General features: G+C 34.6%; 1 protein-coding gene across 1 annotated transcript in view; it reads right to left on the bottom strand.

Annotated features, from left to right (window-relative positions):
* Positions 1–5,594, bottom strand: part of LOC136032316 (uncharacterized) — a 53,263-nt gene extending 47,669 nt beyond the window's left edge. Inside the window, exon 1 of the mRNA XM_065712617.1 lies at positions 5,535–5,594. The gene's annotated coding sequence lies outside the window, so the exon portion shown is untranslated. The remainder of the gene's footprint in view (positions 1–5,534) is intronic.
* Between the last annotated feature and the right edge of the window lie 15,127 nt (positions 5,595–20,721).

Raw genomic sequence — 20,721 nt, 5'->3', positions numbered from 1 at the left:
TTGATACGTGATTGACAGAATCGTACTGGATTCGCTCTCTTTGGGGGAGTTGGGGGGAGGGGTTCAGTGATTTGGCGAGTTTGGTGCTTCTGGACGTGCTAGGACGATGAAAATTGATAGGCGTCTCAGGGAGCTGCACAATTTGACTTGATAAAGTCGTTTTCCCAGATTCGACCATCTGGGGGGCTAAAGGGAGAGGAAAAATTAGAAAAAATTAGGTATTTATAACTTACGAGTGGGTGATCGGATCTTAATGAATTTTGATATTTAGAAGGACATCGTGACTGAGAGCTCTTATTTTAAATCCTGACCGGCATTAAGCCTCTTATTTTCCTTTTTAAATCAATCTATTGATTCATAGAATTTTGTTAGAGCTCATACCATATGATCTCTTGGCTCTTAGCTCTTCTCGCCTCGTCAAAAATGCCATATGAGCTCTTAGCTCTTGTTTTCTATTAAAATTATGAACTAAATAATAAAAGGAAAAATAATATGCATCGACAAAATCTGCAAAGTTTTGTAAAAAGTTGTGCAAATAGGCTATATTCTTAAAATATAATGACATTAGTTACTGGAATTAAGAGTGATTTTTATTAGGAGTGACTGCAGGGCTGAAACCGTATCCAAAGACGACCTTGAATATGACTTTTGTTTTTCAACGTTATCATGGTAAAAGACTACTTAAAATACATTTTGTTTTCAGCAACGTGCAAGTGAAACCCTTGCTTTTGGAGGGTTTAGGGGGGTAGAACTACTCTCATTTGTGGAGATCTGTTTATTTGGGTCAAAATAATCGATATACCGTAGATTTGTGCAATAGTTTTTGTAATTATTTTCATTATAAAGTTTTGGGCGGATCGGTGGAGAGCTTTTCACTCATGTGGATTTAATAGCTGCTTAATATTTGGTTTTCTGTAGGACTGAAACCATATCCAATAGACGACCTTGAATATGCACTTAATCTTATTCCACCATTTATTAAAAGTCTTCTGATGGTCTGTTTTGTTGTAATTAATGTAAGAAACTTCTTCCTCAAACAAGTTTATAAAAAAAAGTAAAGAGCTCCATTTAGCCAAAAATGAGCAGATATACAGTCAAATAATCTTCCAAGCATAAAACTACCACAAACCACTATTAATAAATAAATGAAACTCAAAACGAGCAGAAATTAATATGAGTATGGCTAATAAACCCCATGTGTTCTTAAGATCATGACATAATTTGCACTTTACTGAAAAAAAAAACAAAAAAAAAAAAACAAAAAAAAAAACAAAAAAAAAAAAAAAAAAAAAAAAACCGTGGATTGTCAGCTCAATTGACATATATTTATTCCTTGAAGTTTTGATTATTTTTTATTTATGAAAAAGTGATAAAAGTAAAAATATTTAAAATTAATTTTGTTTTCAGTAATTCACAAAATAATGTTCTGGTCTTGAGAAGGAATGAGAGTTATCAGCCCTACTCATGTTAATTTCTGCTTGTTTTGAGTTTGTAATTTCTGTTCTTTGTAATTTTCATTTATTTGTTGATAGTGATTTGTGGTAGTTTTACGCTTGGTAGATTATTTGACTTTATTTCTGTTCATTTTTGGCTAACTGGAGCTCTTTACTTTTCTTTGGAAAACTTGTTTTGTGGAAAAGTTATTTAAATTAATATCTGTTCGTTTTTTATTGATTGACATAGTCTTTTCATGAAAAAAAATATTATATATCTTCAGATTTTTTCTATAAAAATCTGTAGTTTGGGTTGCTATTTGTATGTTGGAGAAACTTTTTCTACAATTTTTAACCTTGACACGAAAACAGTATTTTTTTTGATTTTATAACTCCTGAAGTTGACCTGAAAATTAAAACTTAATATCATTCCCAAAAGATACTATATATGCTTTGTGACAAACTGGATTCACTTACACTCTTTATTTATTTAAATTTTAAGAGCAGAAGTAGTAATAGTGGCATCCCCAAAAGTTTCAACTTAACACCCCCAGTCGTTCTCGATATATTGCTGAGGTTTCTTATTGGCAACCATTAACGCAGTGCCTTTATAGTTGCTGGACCGTTCTAATATTTTGAACAAAATGATTATCTCACAATTTTGACTGGATGCGTTTGGAAAATGAAGGGACTTGAGAGAAAGGCTGCTTGCCCTCCAATATCTTTTTACTCTTAAAAAGGGCACTAAAACTTTTAATTTTGAATCAGATTAGTTTCTTTACAAGTTACAATGATATTTCTAGTAATTATAGAGTGGTGCTACCTATGATTTTGCTTATATGCTCTTTTGAAAACCTGCCTGCATACAATTTTTTCATTTAATTGAAACTCCTGCTAAAGGTTCTCTAAAAGTTTCACCTTAATGCCCTTAGCTTGCGCAGTCGCAATATTTGTAGCAGCATTAGTAGCAGTATGTGAATAGCACCTTTGGTTTCTTCAACATCCCCTTCCACACACGCTGAAAGTTTCAGCTTAATACCGTTAACCATTCTTGAAGTATTTCTGATGGATTTACTTGACAACCCATGTGGGCATAGTGTGTTTCGAATTAGTTCCATACAGTTTCTATGTGTCCCAAATCTTTCGCCTTAATATTCTTAAATTCAATAGCAGTAGTAGAAGTAGCAGCAGTAAAATTAATTGTAGTAGCCTGAGCTTCAGTGGCAGTAGTAGTAATAGAAGTAGTAATAATATTAACAGTAGTAATAGTACGAGTAGAATCAGTAACATTAGGATGCAAATATTTTCTTTTAGTTCGTTCAACATTCCTTAGAGCAAGCCCTGTTAAATTCAACTTCACATACCAAACTGTACCTAAGTTATTGCTGTTACACCCTTTTGACAACCTTCATACAGACGGTGTGCTGCGATTCAGTTCACCTTCCCCCCTCAAAATTCCTTGAAAATTTCACCTTCATAGCCTTAGACATAGTTGTAATAGTAGTCGCAGTAGTAGTCTTGCTATTACTAGCAATAGTATCGAATAGGTTTAGTACTACTAGCATTAGTAGTGTTAACATATTGCCTTTTGGTCAGTAGGTCATCCTTCTCGTCAAGCCTGGAAGTCTCAACTTAATACAATTAGTCAATGCTATTATATTGCTTATAAGTTATTTTGATAATCTGTATCTTCATATACTTCTTGAAATATTCATCTCACTGCTCTTAACCTTACACGTAATTGCAATAGAAGTAGTAGTAGTAGTAGTAGTAAATGTAGCAGTAACAGTCGCATTAGCAGTAGTGTGCACACATTGCCTTTTGGCGAGACGATCTTCCCCCTTCAAGCATTCTCTGAGAGTTCAAACTTACTACCCAAATCATTTCTTGAGATACTTTTTTGACAGTGTCTTTTGGCACATAGCCTCTTTTGATTTAGTTCAAATTTCCCCTCAGTATTTTCAATGGGGGGGGGGGGGTGTGGCAGTAGTAGAGGTAGTTTTAGTAGTATTGCTAGCTTGCAAATGTTGCCTTACCAAATGTTTTAAGCCTTATCAAAGTTTCTTTTTTTAATTTAAGTAGCCTAATAGATTTACAGATCTTTAAAACCTCGCCAATGTTCCTATTACCTGAACGATTGTTTAGGGTCATGAAACTATTGTTAATAGATGCATTTTGACTTTTTGAACATCTTTTCTCTCTTGCAAAACTACCGTAAACTCACCGTTATGAAGTTATTATATATTTGCACATTAGGGAGGTGGGGATTAAAGCATAGCATATATTAAATACAGCAATGGTTTGTTTACGTATTTAATATATGCTATGCTTTACCTCCACCCCTCTAATGTGCAAATATATAGCCCAAATTTATTTCTAAACTATTACAGATTCGCGATTTCAAATATCCGATCAACGAAAACGGAAATGATTGCAATTCTATATGTGTAAATACAAGAATTTTTGAGCCGGAATAACTTCATAACGGTGAGTTTGCGGTAGTTTTGCAAGAGAGAAAAGATGTTCAAAAAGTCAAAATGCATGTATTAACAATAGTTTCATGACCCTAAACAATCGTTCAGGTAATACCAACATTGACCTAAAACCTTATAGGCCAAAAGCTATGAGGCTCGAAACAAGTTTATTGTTCCTCATTTGAGCAGAAGATCTTTTGCAATCTGCAAGGTTTCACTTTTACAGCCTAACACAAATGGGTGATAAAGTTAAGTGCCCTCTGGGGTGAAATTATGACAGTTCATATAACTGACTTACCAATAAAGTGAACATACCACTTTATGCTTTTTTTATGTTCTTTACGAATATAATAATTGATTCTATGGCAAATTCAAATTTAAGCACTTTTTGAGCTCTTAAAAATGACGAATTTTCAATTAAAGTACGAGTTATCGCTCGTTTTCAATAAAATAATACTACGTTTTCTCAGCGACATCTTTTCTCGGTCGTTTGTGAAAAAATAATGCTGCATTTTTTCAGTGCTAAAATTATATATAATTATATAATTAAATATATATATTTCAAAAAATTTAAATATATATATTTATAATTTATATATATATATATAATTATAAAAATTTAAATATATATATATTTAAATATATATATTTTAAAAATATATATAATTAAAAAATTATATATGATAAGGTTAGTTTAGATTGGGTTAATAAGTGCTTAAATTTGAATTTGCGGTAGGAGCGATTATAGTGTTCCTAAAGAACATAAAAAAACGCGTCGGGTGGTATGTTCACTTTATTGGTAAGTCAGTTATATGAACTGTCATAAATTTACCCTCTCTGGAGGTAGGAGGAGTGGGGGAAGGTGCTTCAAAATATCGGTAACACTCTAGTTTGTCTACTCTTGGTAAGGGGTTAAGTTAGGAAAATGAAAATTTCAGAGATGGGTCTAAAGTATGCACTGGGAAGGTATTTTGAAGTAGGCTACCTACCTCCACTTTTTCTCCCTCTATATGGCTATGTGTTATAGGGGTGAAAACTTTGCAGAACGGATCATCTGCTTAAATGAAGTACGAGAAAACTATTTTCAGCTTCACAACTTAGCTCAATCCTAATTTATGAGGTTTTCAAAGAAAATACATTTCCTAAATGTAAAAACATTTCCTAAATTTTGAAATGAAAGTATTGATATGTCATAAGTTCTACTCAATAACAGGAATTGCATTTTCAGGTCAAAAACCAGAAAAACAAAATGCTTACTGAAAATTAAGGTAAAGTGTTGTTTTGTCAACATTCTACTACCTATCAAATAGCCTGGACAAAATTCTAAGACTTAGAAATCAGAATGGGGTTAACACAGAAACTTGACAATACCTTCTTAAAATTTGTTTTAGGCCCTAGATTCACTACTGAAAGTTTCATTTTCCTAACCTAAACCCTTTCCAAGATAGCAAAAACTATCTAGACCGGAATTTCGTCAAAATAGGCCTATCTTTCCATGAGATCATTAAGGTCATGAGGCTCCATTCTTGCCAGTTGCATTGACTTAACTACTTTCCAAGATAGCAAAAGATTAATCAGAAACCCTAGGTAAAATCAACCCCTTAAAACAACATTTTTCAAAACTTACAATTTTAAAGTCATTGCTAGCTAATCTTATTTCCTGGTTGTTAGATAGTATAGCATGCCACGACGTTAACTAAATATGGACTAAATGAAAATTGGTTTGTCACTGGTATAGATGCTGTGACAGATTCTCCCGCGAAATATCAACGCTCGCGACAGGGTGACTCACAGCCTCGCAGAAATATTGTTACCTTACATCCCTTTAATGTGAAATAGTCTAACTGAAAATTAACGATTATTTGTCAGTTTATTTGGTACTTATCTTTTATATTCACCACACTGAAGAAGTCAAGTTAGGGTAATCCAAATGAAATATACCCAAGCTTGATGAAAATAATAGGTACTTAAGTGCTATACAAGAAACACTCGACAAGTGAAGTTTGATTAATGCTAATGAAATATACCTAAGTAAGATAAGAATATGATAGCTTAGAAACAAATTTGGGCTATATATTTGCTCATTAGTGGGGGGGATAAGACATAGCATACATTAAATGCGTAACCTCAACAAACCTATTCTAACCCTAACCAATTTAACAACTAAATATTTAATTAAAATATAGCTATCCATGGTTAGGTACTATATTCTATCACACTATCATTATACATATCATTTGCAAGCTAACCGAATGAAAACCGGGTAATGTCTCGAGCGTTTCTTGTATAATACTTAAGTACCAAATATTATACTTTAGCAAAAAATTGTGGAAACTATAACAGAGAATTGTGGAAAGCAGCCCCCCCCCCCCCATAATGCATTATGGCATAACTGCATTATACTAAATGGCTTCTAACATAACCAAAGGACCAAGTAAAAATTTAATTTAAATATGCCTACAATATAGTGTATATACACTCTCTCACGCTAAGCTAAAAAAAAAACTGCAGAAAGAAACCGATTCTTTCAGCCCAAGAACTTGAGTGTGGTGGATATAAGAGATAATTGCCGTTAATTTTTATTACCGTTTCGGATGGAGGGGACTACATTTTGCAAGTACATGGTATGAATTTACAGGCACGAGTGCAATAAGCCCTGGGAGAACCCCTATGCAAATAAAAAAAATCGGGGGGGGGGGTATTTTTTGATTCCAAAGAAATTCTTGTGTACTTTGGCTACCAGGGTAACAATATCCCATTATTTGGGACGAAGAGGTATCAGGGGACTTGCGATGGGAGAATATGCTATTGCAAAGAAATATACTTTTGCCTCGAATTTTAGACTGTAGCCTATATTTGGCTCAAGTCTTTAGTGTTTTCTTCACTCAAGTTTGTGTTTTTCTCCAAGTTTTCAGAAATAATACCAAAAACGGTATTTTTAAATAAAAATATGAAACAAACGTATTTTCCGAAATCGAGCGAAGGGTGAATGACCCCCTCTCCCGATTGACACCACTGGATGGAAAAACACCAATCTTTGTCACAACCTAGCCTATACATCGAAATCTTTCGCTTCATGAATCATTTTTCTCCTTTTTGTATAAGACAAGCTTCCACGTAATATTATTTTAGGGAATCTGTTAATGTGTTGTTTTCTATGGATAGTGTAGCGAAGACTGTATAGAGGGGGTGGCCACTTTCAGAAATCACGTAAATAAGTTCCGCGTGGTGGAAGTGTGCCAAGAGTGATGGAAGTATACCAAGTGTGATAGAAATTGTGCTAATCGTGACCGAGTCCGTGCCAATCCTGGTGGAAATGTGCGACGCACGTGGTATTCTGAGATACACAGCGGGTGGTGAAAACTGGCACCACCTCGGATTATAAAAGCCATAAAGCGTACAAGCAAATTTATTTGCACATTTTAGTTGTTTGTTAGAGAAGTGCTACCTTCTTAAAAAAGGCTTTATAATCCATTGTTTCAAAACAAATAAACAAATATAATAAATACCAGTACTTACATGCTGCAGCACCTATGTTAAGTTCTTCATTCACTGACGTAGGTAGGAAGGTAGGTAGATTTTATTGAAAACCTTTATATCAAATACATACCAATTAGTCGCAAAAAGGCCATCCTGGCCTATAATAGCTACTAGATTCATGTTACTTTAATCTTCAATAATACTAACTCATTAAATACACAAAAATAAAAGAAAAAAAGACCACAGTAGAACCGATTCCTTTGTTAATTTCTTTCACCTTACTACTACTACTACTACTACTAATAACTGCAGTACCAGGCCGCCTGAGGCCAACACAGCTACGCACGCTCCTCCTCCAACCTAATCTATTCAACGCCTACCTCTTTACACCCTCTCAGGAAGTCCTCATTTCCTTTAAATCTTTATTTATGACATCCTCCCAACCCAGGCAAGGACGACCTGCTTTCCGTGTAGCTCCAGACGGTTGGCCAATAAGGACAATCTTCGGCACTCTGTCATCCTTCATCCGCAGATTGTGGTTAAGCCATCTCAACCTTTCTTTCATTATAGCCCTAGAAAGCGGGATTGAACCACATTTTTCGTACAACCTACTGTTTGAAATACGGTCAGTCACCTGCGTACCCAGAACAATCCGTAGGCAATTTCTCTGGAAAACATCTAGTAAATTTTCATCTGCTTTTCGGAGCGCCCATGCTTCAGAGCCATATTTGAGGCTATATAGTTGCCCGTTAGGGGTTAAGGAGTGGGATAAAGTACTTGGACAGTATGAAGTTAGAAAACAATTCTTACTTCATAAAATGCAGAATAATTGTACCTAACACATTTTGCATGCAGACCCGCTATACTTTACCGACCCCCTTCCCCTTTTTTTGCAAATATATAGCCCAAATTCGTTCCTACAGTATTATGTGTTTATCATTTTTTGTTATATTTCATTAGGATTAGTCAAAGAAACAGGTTTTACTTAGATGAAGAATTTAACATAGGCGCTATAACATATAAGTGCCAAAATAATATAAATTAATTAAATAAGTAAAACGAAAAAAAACTAAACTAAAATAAAGTAAATGACACAAGTATCATAAAATAAATAAATGGACAATGGAACATCCGGATTTCAAATCTAGGGAAGCGTATCCTAATTTGAAAAATAAATAAATAAATAAACTGAAAATAATGAACAGATTTAAAACGTAAAAAGAACAAAAATTATTTCGGATATGAGGGGTTTGATCTTCTTCAACACCTTGCTCTTCACGCTAAAGTTATTTAGTACTTTAAAAAAGAATTCTTATTGTTCTAGTTAAACGAACATTGTATTTCAGGAGTTGTTCTTAAAGAATGGGGACAAAATTCAAACTTTAATGTAAAGAGCGAGATGTTGAGGAAGATCAACTCCCCTCAGGTAGGTAATAATTTCTGTTCGTTTTTAAGTTTTAGTGTTGCTCCGTACTTTTAGTTGAAGAAACTTGTTTTTTAATTAATTTCCGATCGTTTTTCGATAATGCCAGGAAATTCTCACTACGCATCTACGGAAGAATTCCTCCTCTCAACGGATTTATTATCTAGACCATTCAATCCTGGTAAAAAGTTTTCCTTGGAAAATTATCCTTAACACCTCCACACGTAAAAATGAGTCGGTAAACAGAAAGCAAGACGTAAGAGGAGTTTCATATAGGAATTGTGGCAAATTCTCCCTAATTTAAAATTTCCCCTGAAAAGTTCATTCCCTGGGAACTTCCCTACACAAGGATATTTATTCCTGTTGAAAATCCCACAAGCGTAGAATTCGCCCCCCTCCACCCGAATAATGCGTGCATACTTTCCAAAACAAATACTTCACGTAAACAATGGGCAAATTTTGTAACTTGAAGCCCTTTCCCCAGGGGCTGTGGGGGTCATGCTATCTCCAAAGGCATAGTTATTTTGCCTTTCAACTATGTTGAACAAAATGGCTATCTCGAATTTTAATCGGAATATTTTAAGAAAAAAGGGGCGTGGAATGGTGCCTAGTTGCCCTGCAATTTTTTGTCATTTTAAAAGGGCATTAGAACTTATAATTTTTTTGAAGAGCCCTCTTCCAACATTCTAGGACTAATAGGTCGATACAATCACCCTTAGGGGAAAAACAAATAAATACGCACCCATGATCTGTCTTCTGACAAAAAAAATACAAATTTCTGCATTTTTGAAGATAGGGGCTTGATCAGTCTCTGATCCGCTGAATCTGATGGTTTGATTTTGATTAAGATTCCATGACTATTAGGGAGTATTTTTGTTCCTCTTTTTCGAAAATAAGGCGAATTTTCTCAGGCTTGTAGCCTCTATATATAGGGGTTAGTGTTAATATTTAAATCAAACATATAAGCTACATATTTTGAATCAGCATAAAAATCTGATTCTTCTGATATATTCATTGGTATCAAAATTTCGTTTTTTAGAGTTTCGGCTGCTATTTACCCGGTTACTTTTGGTTACTATTTCTGCTACTATTCGGTTATGATCGCTCCCTACCTGCAGTTTGTTACCAAGACCTGTTCGAAAAATATGGGCAAAATATGAATGAATGAGATAACAATATTTTTTATGGATGATTGGCCTAAATCCTTTCAAGAAAAACCTAGTGGAAACAGTTTTTTCGGTGATTTAATTAGTATTAAAAGATATTAAAAATTATAATGAAACACTAAAATAACCGCTTGTGTTGATCTTAAATAGGGGTCAGACAGTTTAGCCTTTCCCCTACATTAAACTGAAAACAATTTTCCAATGAAACAAATCATTAAAAGAAAAGGAAAGAGCTATATTAAACCAAAAGTGAGCAGAAAATAAGGTCAAATAATTTTTCAAGCGTAAAACAACCATAAATCACCATCAACAATTAAATAAAATCCAGAAAGAACAAAAATTATATAATTCTAACTAAAGGATTATTTAATTGAAATTATAGAACATGGAACAAGAAATCTAAAAGATACATTTTTATTATATACTTTTTATTGTACATGCACACAAATATTCTCAAAATAGGGCATGGAAATTTATATTATACAGGTAGTAAACCGCACTTTCAACTGGAAAATTGTTCAATCGAGGATCGTATTCATAAGTGCTAAGAAATTCACTGTAAGCATACCCAGGTCATCGAAAATTAAAATATAATAGTGCATGAAAACCACATCTTTTGCTCGATAAATCAGTTTTTTGCAACAACTTTTGTAGACAGCTTCTCTAATGATAAGGGTATTGCCAGTACTTTGAATATGGTCGAAGAAATCCGAGAGTATGCAATAGGATTTGTATTTGGAAATGTAGGAATCCAAATTGAATACATCAACTACTTTTCGTAAAATAAAATTCAACGAAGCAAGTTATATCTTTATATCAATCTTAAAATTAGGGGGGGGGCAATCATTGAGTTATATTGAATATTTCATGGTTTATTTATTTTCGCAACCAAGTATACATCTTTAGTTTTGACATCTCCAAGTATATTGCTAATGTCAGTGTTCGTTTTTAATTCATATCCAATAACCAGATCTCCCAAAGGCTTGTAGGACATTGGGGTCATCAACATGAATTGTATATAGCTTGCATAAGTTGTCGAAACAAATTGTGTAGTACACAATTTTCATAGGATAGCCCCTTAGCTGCACTTGTTTTTTCATTGTTATATTTTTTACAATGACATGTAAATGTATAAATTTGGAAGTCAAATCTATGAAATAATCTTCACTGGAACAAAGTTGAAAATGTAAGTTTTCCGAGAGCTGTTGTTGCGGATAGAATTGTTCGTTTTCTACATTTTCTGTTGAAAACATGTTTAGCGGTGCACTGCATCGGCACTGCACCGATGTGACAGTCTCTCTCACCTCGGTAATTCTCCAAGTGCGATAACAACAATTTATGAGTTGTGTTGCCTCGGGGGGTTGAAAAGTCGAAATTAGCGGAAATAATATCAAACTGTTCGTTCCTCAAACAATCAAGAATCAACGACAAGAATCAACGTGCTATGGGTACACGTACCTACACTTGTTCGTGATTTATCAATGGAGTAAATCCTTCGAAACTTGTTACTTTCGCTATTGCGGAGTAAATGATCTGTTACTTTCGCTATTGCGTAACAACTTAGTCTGGATTAACTAGTAACGTAACTATAATTGCTTCTGAATGGGTGTGGTATTTGGATTCTAATTTATCATTCGAAGAGGTTTGTCGTGTCACGCAGTCGGTACGCTACAGGTTTAGTGTCTAAGACTTTTGACTTTTTAAAAATTTCACTCCCCTTTTCTGAAGTACAATTTGTTCGATTGATTCAAACTCTGTTACCTACATTTGATTTTCTCTTGACAGCCTTTTCATTGGAATAGTGTTTAAGAAAGTGTAAATTGTATTGCTACTATGATGAACTTCAAGGGTACTACGATTGGATAAGGATTGATGAGGGGGTTGATTATAAATCAACATGATTTTATCTAGATCTAGGATAAAAGCAGCGATATTTTTCAATGTACAATATATCGAGATTAAAAGTCAAATTTTCTTATCAAATTTTCAGCCAATGCCACCTTTATTGGACCCTGACTAGCATAGAGTATTTTATTATATTTCAATAAAACCTTTTTTACATATTGATTAACACATTAACTTCCCCGATCTGTTTGATTTTTTCTATATGAATTTTGTTCAAAGATGGATTCAAGGGCTTTTGCAGCTTCATCGACTCTCTTTGAACGCAATGGAAAACCATGTGTCTAGCGACTAAAAACATTGATTACAAGTAATATATAGTTGTACAGATCATGGTTACGTCTTTAAATCACGCTTAGAGTCAAAAGATCTGCTTGTAATATATATAAGGGGAAAAGGCTTTAGTTTTTCGATAATTGCTACGGTAAACTCTATGATTTAGATGAATAGTTTCGCTTGGTAAATTCTGTAAATTATTTGTTACCAGCTTCTTTTCAACTGCTAGCCTGCTAACCTTTTGCATTGTAATGGGTGATGCATTGATATTGAGAAGCTTTTGTTTGATATCTTTTTCACCATCGTTGCCAATTGTCCGGCTAGTATTTTAAAAAAACAATTTACCTCAATACAAAACCATCTTTTGATATTGGAGCATATTCCCTTAATCGTTTTAAAACGTGTTTATTCCTATTAAGACTTTTCGGAAAGTTTGATAACTTTGAAAATTTATATAAATACCTATGTAATAATTCATGTCTTTTACGATTTACAATTAAATCTGATACCAAATCAATTAAATTGTAACTCCTGTCTTTGATAATAACTTCATTCTTTTTATCATCAATTTCTACCAGCTCATTTTCAGCGAGATAAGTCAAAATCCTTTTACTTTGCTTACATTCTGATTGTGACATTATGTCTACATTATATGATAAAGCTTTAGATTTCGATGAATAGTTTCGCTTGGTCAATTTTGTAAATTTGGATGTATAGGTTGATCAATGACATTTAATGTGAGTGAACTTTCACGGTAGGGTTTATACTTGTCAACACTAACTTTTCATCATCAGCAATTGTCTCATTATTAATATTATCTTCAAGGTGCTCATTTTCTACAAGAGCGAGTTCTTTTGCCACCAATTTATAGGGTTTAGCCATCTAGAGTATATTGTTTATAAGTTCCGCGATTACTGACAGTAAAAATGAAAAGAAAATACGACCTGCTTGAACAAGCCGTTTTTTTTTTTAATCTTTTCCTTTCTTTTTGTGAACTAAGGCAATTATAAGAGAAACGATGTTGCTCCGTCCGATGCTTAACTATTTCTGGCAGTTAAGCATTGCCTTCATTTAATTAAAACAAGGCTCAGATAAGAGATTAATAGATAAATTGTCAATATAGCCTTTCTAAGCCACGGTTTCGAATTACCGAGGACGGAAAATAAATGTCTGTTTTCATCTGGATTTTTCAGTGTCATGATGACAACCAATGACTTTTTTTTTACTATTCACGAGTAGATATGTAGTAATTTCATTTTCGAAAATATCCATATCCAGGCAAGTCTTTGGGTGTGTTTTGATTGAGATCCAATAGAATCAATCCATATGGTTTATTTGTAGCTTAAATATATACCGAGAGTAAAAATTTCAGATCACCGGGATATATTTGCCTATTCTAAGTTATAGGAGAATTTGAATCACGGACAACCTTATAGATAATATAGTAAGTACAATACAACGCAAGTTTTTTCGCACATTTACTCTGATCAAAGAGATTGTAGAGAACAACGGTTACGGAAATTTTTCATAATGAGACTGAACCGTGAATAACTGTAACATTTTCTGATACCTTTCTTCTGCGAATTTAGCGGATTTCGAGTTTGGTTCAATAATAGTAAACACGTCAAGACCCTGTATTAATATTATGTCTGACGCAAGAGTCTTTATTTTATCATAGGACTCTCTCCACACACTGTAGCAATAATATATATTTTTCAGATTTTCTAAAAACATTTTATCACTTTTTTGAATTATTTTTGTTAAAAGCGATGTTTTACCAGACACTGATGGGCCCGCAAAGAAATGATCTCAGTTGAGTTTTAAATTGGTATGTATTATTTTTCTCACTGTCAAATACAACTATCCTAACCTAACTTCAATCTCTCGAATAAATACCTACAAAGAGAAAAATAAACTCATTTTATCTTTACTATATAAATAGAAAAACTATTAAGTTTTTAAAACACATTTACATAAAATAGATTCTTGAATATATTTACATATATATTACAATAGCAATTAGAAAACAGTGCTACCAAGAGGGCCAGACGTGACCAGACCCCCCCCCCCCCCTCCCCGAGGACGTGGCTGCCACTGTGGTGGTCGGAAGTTGCGTTGCCCACTGCAGCAGGCCAATGGCTGTGTAAGAAACATAAAATAGTATAATATTAACCACTTTTTAAAATAGCAGTTCCTCCTTCCGCAAAAAATAAATACATAAACATAAATAAATAAAACATGTGAAAACACTATATATAAAAACAATAAAAAACACCCTGTGGCACTGGAGATTGGGGCATAAAGACTGAAAAAACTGTAGGGATAGAACAAACGGGTGCCCTCCACCCACCAATTATGAGCTTTCACCACACGGAGACGCTGTTTATGCTCTGAATACACGTCCCGATCAGAAGTAAGGAAATAACCACGTGTTAGTACTCTCACACCGTCCGCGCACACACAAACTTTGTCCGATATGACTGACATGGCATTTTTCAACTCTAAATGTATAGTTTTAAAGTTTAAAGAGCGAATTGCAATGGCTTTCGCTCTTGGAATTAAATTATTCTACCCACGTTACTATGAACACTGATGTCTAAATTTTTCTTTAAATACTATGAAGGTACCCCTTTGCAGCCTTTTTTGGTATCCTGATTGTGCGTTTGCACGAAGTACATCTTCGAACTTACAAGCACACCATTGGACTCCCGTCTAAAGTCACTCCCCGTCTATGATTTAAAAAATTAAAATTTATTTAGAGCCTGCTGTTTTACTAAGTCCAGTTAAAAAACTCTTTCCAGTTGGGTTAGTCTATTCAAGAGCCAATGTGCTCACCATTTCCAAAGTATCTAATAAATTTTCAGTTTTAATCTTTAATAATAATGAATCTGTATCCCCGTAATAAACTTGAACTTTCCCCTCCCTCGGCCAGTGGAGCTTATATACATTTTAACTGATTTCAATATAGGTTTTTGAAATTTATAATATGGCACTACTAGTGGCAATATTTTTTTTTTTTAACTTTCTTTTTTCTATGTAAAAAGAGCATATTGGAGTCTATGAAAATAAACAATGTGAAATTTGAATCTGCAATTATTCGACACATTCTTTTGAATCAGTTACAATGGCGCAATGACTTCTATTGCGCACACTCTCGCTCATTTTATTGAAGGATATTTTTAAAAGGAGTTTAAAGATCTTCTTTTAAAGAAAATCTTTAAAGAAAAGATTTTTGATTTAGAGCTTTACAACAAAGGTGGCAATAAAAAACCTCGTACATGGCTTTTGATCAAACTGGAGGGTTTTAAGATTCTTTGTAAGCTTGAAACTGTTAGCCAGTAGGCATATCCTCCACAAAACAACGTGAGGTACAGCAATATTCTGTTTCAGAAGAAGGTCGGTAATAAGCTTTTTCTATGAAGCTTTCCAGCGCAAACCCCTTCTCTGCCAAGGAAGGGCTCAATGAATCACTAGGTACCAGGCTGTTTATGCACGGGAGAATGAAATCCTTTACTGGGCCATGAAGTTTCACTTGTGTTTTGCCATCAATTTCGAAAAACCATCCTTATTGTCAATGCTCCTCAACAGTCTCAATATCGGAGAAACTTGGATCACAAGGATGGTCCAGTCATTTGTAATTCCCACTCGGCAAAGAGTAGCGAGACACTGCGGACAGAGAAATGGAGTTTATATCCAGAAAAACCGCATTCGACTTTTCACCATTGTGTTGCCCAGTTGGATCAGTTTCCAGGGTACAATCTCCATGAAAAAATACCTTCCCTGTATGGATCTATCTAACAATAAGCGCTAGTCCACGTCGGTAATCAGACCTATTTTTTCATTACTGATTTTACGACTTAAATCCAACACCGGATGTAGAGTTGAAATATAATAACACAAGTCGAAAAAAAATTCCTTGTGAATTTTATCCGTGTTTATGCAGACAATATCCGACAACGTCAATACTTTAATTTCCAGGTAAATCTACAATAATCCTCCCCATTTTCACACCCTCCCTTGGTCAAAACTTTTTATCAAATTCATCGTGGCAATTTTTCTCGCATAGCCTCGAGGTGGAGTTGTAGTACTCATACGGATATATGCCCTTACTTGTTTGTAAGTCATACATATCATTAACTGGAAAGCGCTGATTAATGAATGGGAAATTATTAAAATTATTACTTTCTTCGAACTGGAATCAATGGACTTAGGGATTTGGGGAAAATCTATGTGAATCTAATAATAGTTTTTATTCAAGTACGTTTTATCATTTTCAACTGTTTTCCATGTGAATTCTAAGACCAGCAGCTTTTCCGATGACTTGGGTATGATCTTTTATGAAAAAGACCCAACTAACCATGCGCCATCTAACACTTCATCTTTCTGCAAACCTGCCAACGCTGGTAATATGAATTTTAAATCATAGTTGGACCGCGCATAAAAACCGGTAGAAAATATAGCTGCTTAATGTTTAAATTACAAGATTTATGTGACAATCCGTCAAAGGTACTCTTACCGATAAAATTGGATAGTTTAAATGGTCGTCGTCGTGGGCTTACATTTCCCCATTATCCTCAAAAATTTTCCTTGACAAGCCTAACACGTATCTTTATTTTTAATTAACAACTCGTCCTCTGGACAGAGAGTCATTGGATAGTTTACGTTGCACAGCCGTGAAATTGACTTACTTGCTGTATTAATAAGTGCAACCATGGCTGCGCCTACACAATCTTCCCAACCCACTTTCTAAAATACCTATACCAATTGCATGGTATTGCTCGAGTTTCTTTGTACATGGGCATAAAAGGCTGCAATGGCTTCATGTTTTTGGATCATAATGATTATGATCCAAAAATATCCATTATGATATGGATCATAATGAGTTTGTTATGCCTCCTTATCGCTTTGCAGGAGTACCTTCTGAAATTTCTTGAACTGCAAAACGGTATTATCACCGGAAACTGTCTCCAGGGACCGTTACCCATGTAACTGAAAGTGCCCTAAGTGATATTTTAATTTTAACTCTCTATGGAATCCTGAAAAACATTTTAGGCAATAATAGCATTCACGTTGACGCAACCTTTTCTCCCAATTAGAACCTGACTAATATGGGGAATAGGAAAGAAATGTCAAATTGCAACAGCTTACCTTGCAGGCTCATAGAGAAGCTCTACCAAGTGTTTCACCGATTCAATGGACGGAGCCCTTACTGAATATTAAATCCCCATTTTATCTTTAACTTCACCCCATTTATACTCTGTATCATACTGTAACACTGAAAAAACAATCTTTAAATGCTCGTTGGCCCTTTCAAAAATATTTATCTTCTTAAGTGTTATAGGATATTGCCCCTTTAAACAATAGAACTAATTTGGTAAATTCAGCCCCTTCTCAGGCCCATTAACTCCCAAATTATACAAAAAATGTGTCTTACTAGCATAATTGAAATTGGGTTTATGGCCCATGACGAGGACTGTATACTTGAAGCAGTTTAATCTCGTATCAACAGAGAAGCATTTTACGCCTCTAAACCCCTCAAAATAGCATTATATTTTGCACCCTTTTCCTCTCCCAGCTCTGAAAAAGAATTTTTGTTAAATTTAGTTACATTACAATCCAAACAGTTTATAAATAATACTTTTGACCCGCTCCCGCTTTCATTATAATTTTGAACCCTACTAAAAGTACTTCCCACCCAATCTGAAAAAAAGCCCTTAATATTGTGTAAGTCTTGGGGAAGTGTCTACATCTCCGTTTGCAGGTTATGCGAGCATGCCTCATCCATCATTTAATTAAAAAGAATATAGGAGCGGAATATGTCAACTAGACCCGTATTGCGGACTATGTCAAATAGATCCGTATAAATACTAGCACTTGTCAGGGAGTTGAAGAGGACTAAAAAGTCCACCCTAAAAACATAAATATTTTGCAAAGCAGTCAGCTAAATAAAAATCAGGCAATATAGGATGTTAGCTGACACCACTTTGTTCTACTTCCCCCACACCACTGTCACTCTGAGGGGTGGGTAAATTTTTTTTCTAGTATCTTCTTTCCCTCGCTTGTCGGCACTTCTTCTAAGAAACGATCTAAAAATTCCGCACCAAGGTCGAGATCCCTCCCAAAATCGTCCAAGTCAAAGTTGGGGAGTTATTATAAAATGACTGATCCCGCAACAAAATATTCCTCACATTTACTTACTTCTGGGTCCATAAACGGATTGTCGTGGAATTCCGATGGCAGTGACAATATGTTCTTAATGTATGCCCCTTGGGATGTTGGTATGTGAACCTAAGAAATACTAAGAGCTTATTAGCTCATTAAAACATTTTTGATTTCATCCTGAAAAACAATTTATATTTGGCTGAAAAGGAAGACAATATTAGTCTGTAAATTTCTGAGGGGGTAGGTCCTTATGCTGAAGAGGGAGTGTTCAGAGCTAGAAAGACCTCACTACTACTTAAACGAGTAATAAACAGGAATTATTTCATACATGGGCCTAAAGTGATCCTTCGTATATTTTGAGACTACACTACCACCTGCAGGTTTAGTGGCCCGAGATAATTCCATATATGGGCTCTCAAAGTGATCCTTCGGATCTAAGGACCCCCACTACGAGCTTACATTTAAGACGAGAAACTATCCAATTGCATGGGGTTAGAAAGCCCCTCATTTAAGTTTCAAACATCGAAACTTCCAAAGAGTATTAAAATACATACGGAGGGGTATTAGTGTCTACTTTCAGGGTTTCTACACTCCGCTTGCAAAAAAAACTCGTTCGCGAATCCTCAGTTAATGCTGGGACATCATTGATGGCCTGTAAAAAGAGTGAAAATTGTTATTCTCTTGAAATACTTATAACATTTATCTGTAAAAATAATTTATATTACCAAGCTAAAAAAAGAACACATATAATTAATCAAAGGATTAGACTCTCAAATCAACTTTTTAGAGGCACAGCCCCCTTTCAGCGGTAAAACGCTAAGTTATTAACAGTGGAATGCAGGATGTCAAAAAACACCTTTTTTTCAAAAATAGAGTTAATCATTAAAAGAATGGATTCACCATACCAGAAAAAAATTAAGTTTCTAGGGATTAGCCTATTAGAACCAAGGGACCCTAAAAAACTATCAAGAAGGACCCTTTGTTATGCTGAAAAGGAATCTTTTCCTGAATAGGGGCAATACCATTAAACCGCTCCCCTCTAAGAGACATCAAACAAGGTTCTCAATATCTTATTTTATATCGCCCATGCTGAAAAAACCAACAAAAAAACATTAAGCTTTTTGACAATATCAATGATTTTACTTACCTTAGGATCTCCTAAGGTAATTACTTACCTTACCATCTCCATCTTGCATGGGGCCGCTTTCTCCCTGCTTTGCTGGGGGATGAAGAGGGTACATTCTCGCCTTGTATGAAAAGTGAAAGTCTTGATGGGCCGGCAGCTTCACTGTCATGGGACTTGAGGGGAGAAAAAGGGGTCAAATCCTCGCCTTGCGTAGGTGGCACCAGTCTTGAAGGCCCCGCAGCTTCACTGCCATGGGACTCGGGTGGTAAAAAATAGGCCATGTTATCTTTAGATAGAAATAAAATTCTAGTTTTTCATGAAGTAAAAAAAATACACCTTAGTTTCAGCATGCCAAACTTAGATTTAAATCGGCCCAAGTGCACCCATCCCATCTATTACAATGATAGAAAGCTTCCCCCTCTCCAACCTAAATTGTTAGCTTTCGAAGCATTTTTCACAACCCCGCGAGGATAAATACGAAAATTATGAAAGAAACTTTTTAAAATAAAGATAAAAAAGATTTCAACTATTGCTTAAATATATATAACAATTTCGATGGTTGAGAATTTTATTGAGGCTAAGAGTGCTTCAATTCACAATTATTCCTTAAAGGGTGATTATATAGGCCTGCTAGGTGCTTCAAGATATTTTCCGGGACACATTTTAGTCTGTAGACCCGTCTCTAAAAGTCTCATATCCCCAACCGAAACTCTTTTTCAAGATAGCGAAAAGTAATTAAAAAGGAATTTTAACAATTTTTCCAATTCAGACTACATTTTTCGGCATTTGTTTATAAGAAGCAATTTTTATGAGAAATAGACATAATAAATAGACCACGCTAGAGGAAGAGGCCACCGAATCAACAAACTCTTAGCCAAGTTTTAGCCAAGGGTTACAGCTTAAGCTATAAAGGAGGTACTTCAAAAAATAATTCATTATTAAAGTTAAAATTTTCCTTATTTGACCTATTTATGTCCACTATAAAGGAAAATATTCTCTATCCCTTTACTTTAACGTATAGATAATTTCACGTAAAGATTTAACTAAAAAACCATCTAATGTTGCAGTCAAGAGCAGGTGTTAGAAACTACTCCTTTGGTGAATCAAGTAGGGTGCAATAGCTTACACTCGATATATGCCCCCTTTCCTAAATAGATGTTGACAACTTAAAATGGAATTAGTCTTATTTTGAATACAAAAATAGGCCACCTATTTTCGCTATAAAAGATTTCGTGTAAAAATGCGACAATCAATTTAATCAGAAGATATTTCTAAACTG

The sequence above is a fragment of the Artemia franciscana genome, chromosome 10 (assembly GCF_032884065.1).
Source record: "Artemia franciscana chromosome 10, ASM3288406v1, whole genome shotgun sequence".
NCBI lineage: Eukaryota > Metazoa > Arthropoda > Branchiopoda > Anostraca > Artemiidae > Artemia > Artemia franciscana.
The sequence above is the reverse complement of the archived record's forward strand: the minus strand, read 5'-3'. Positions and strand labels throughout refer to the sequence as shown.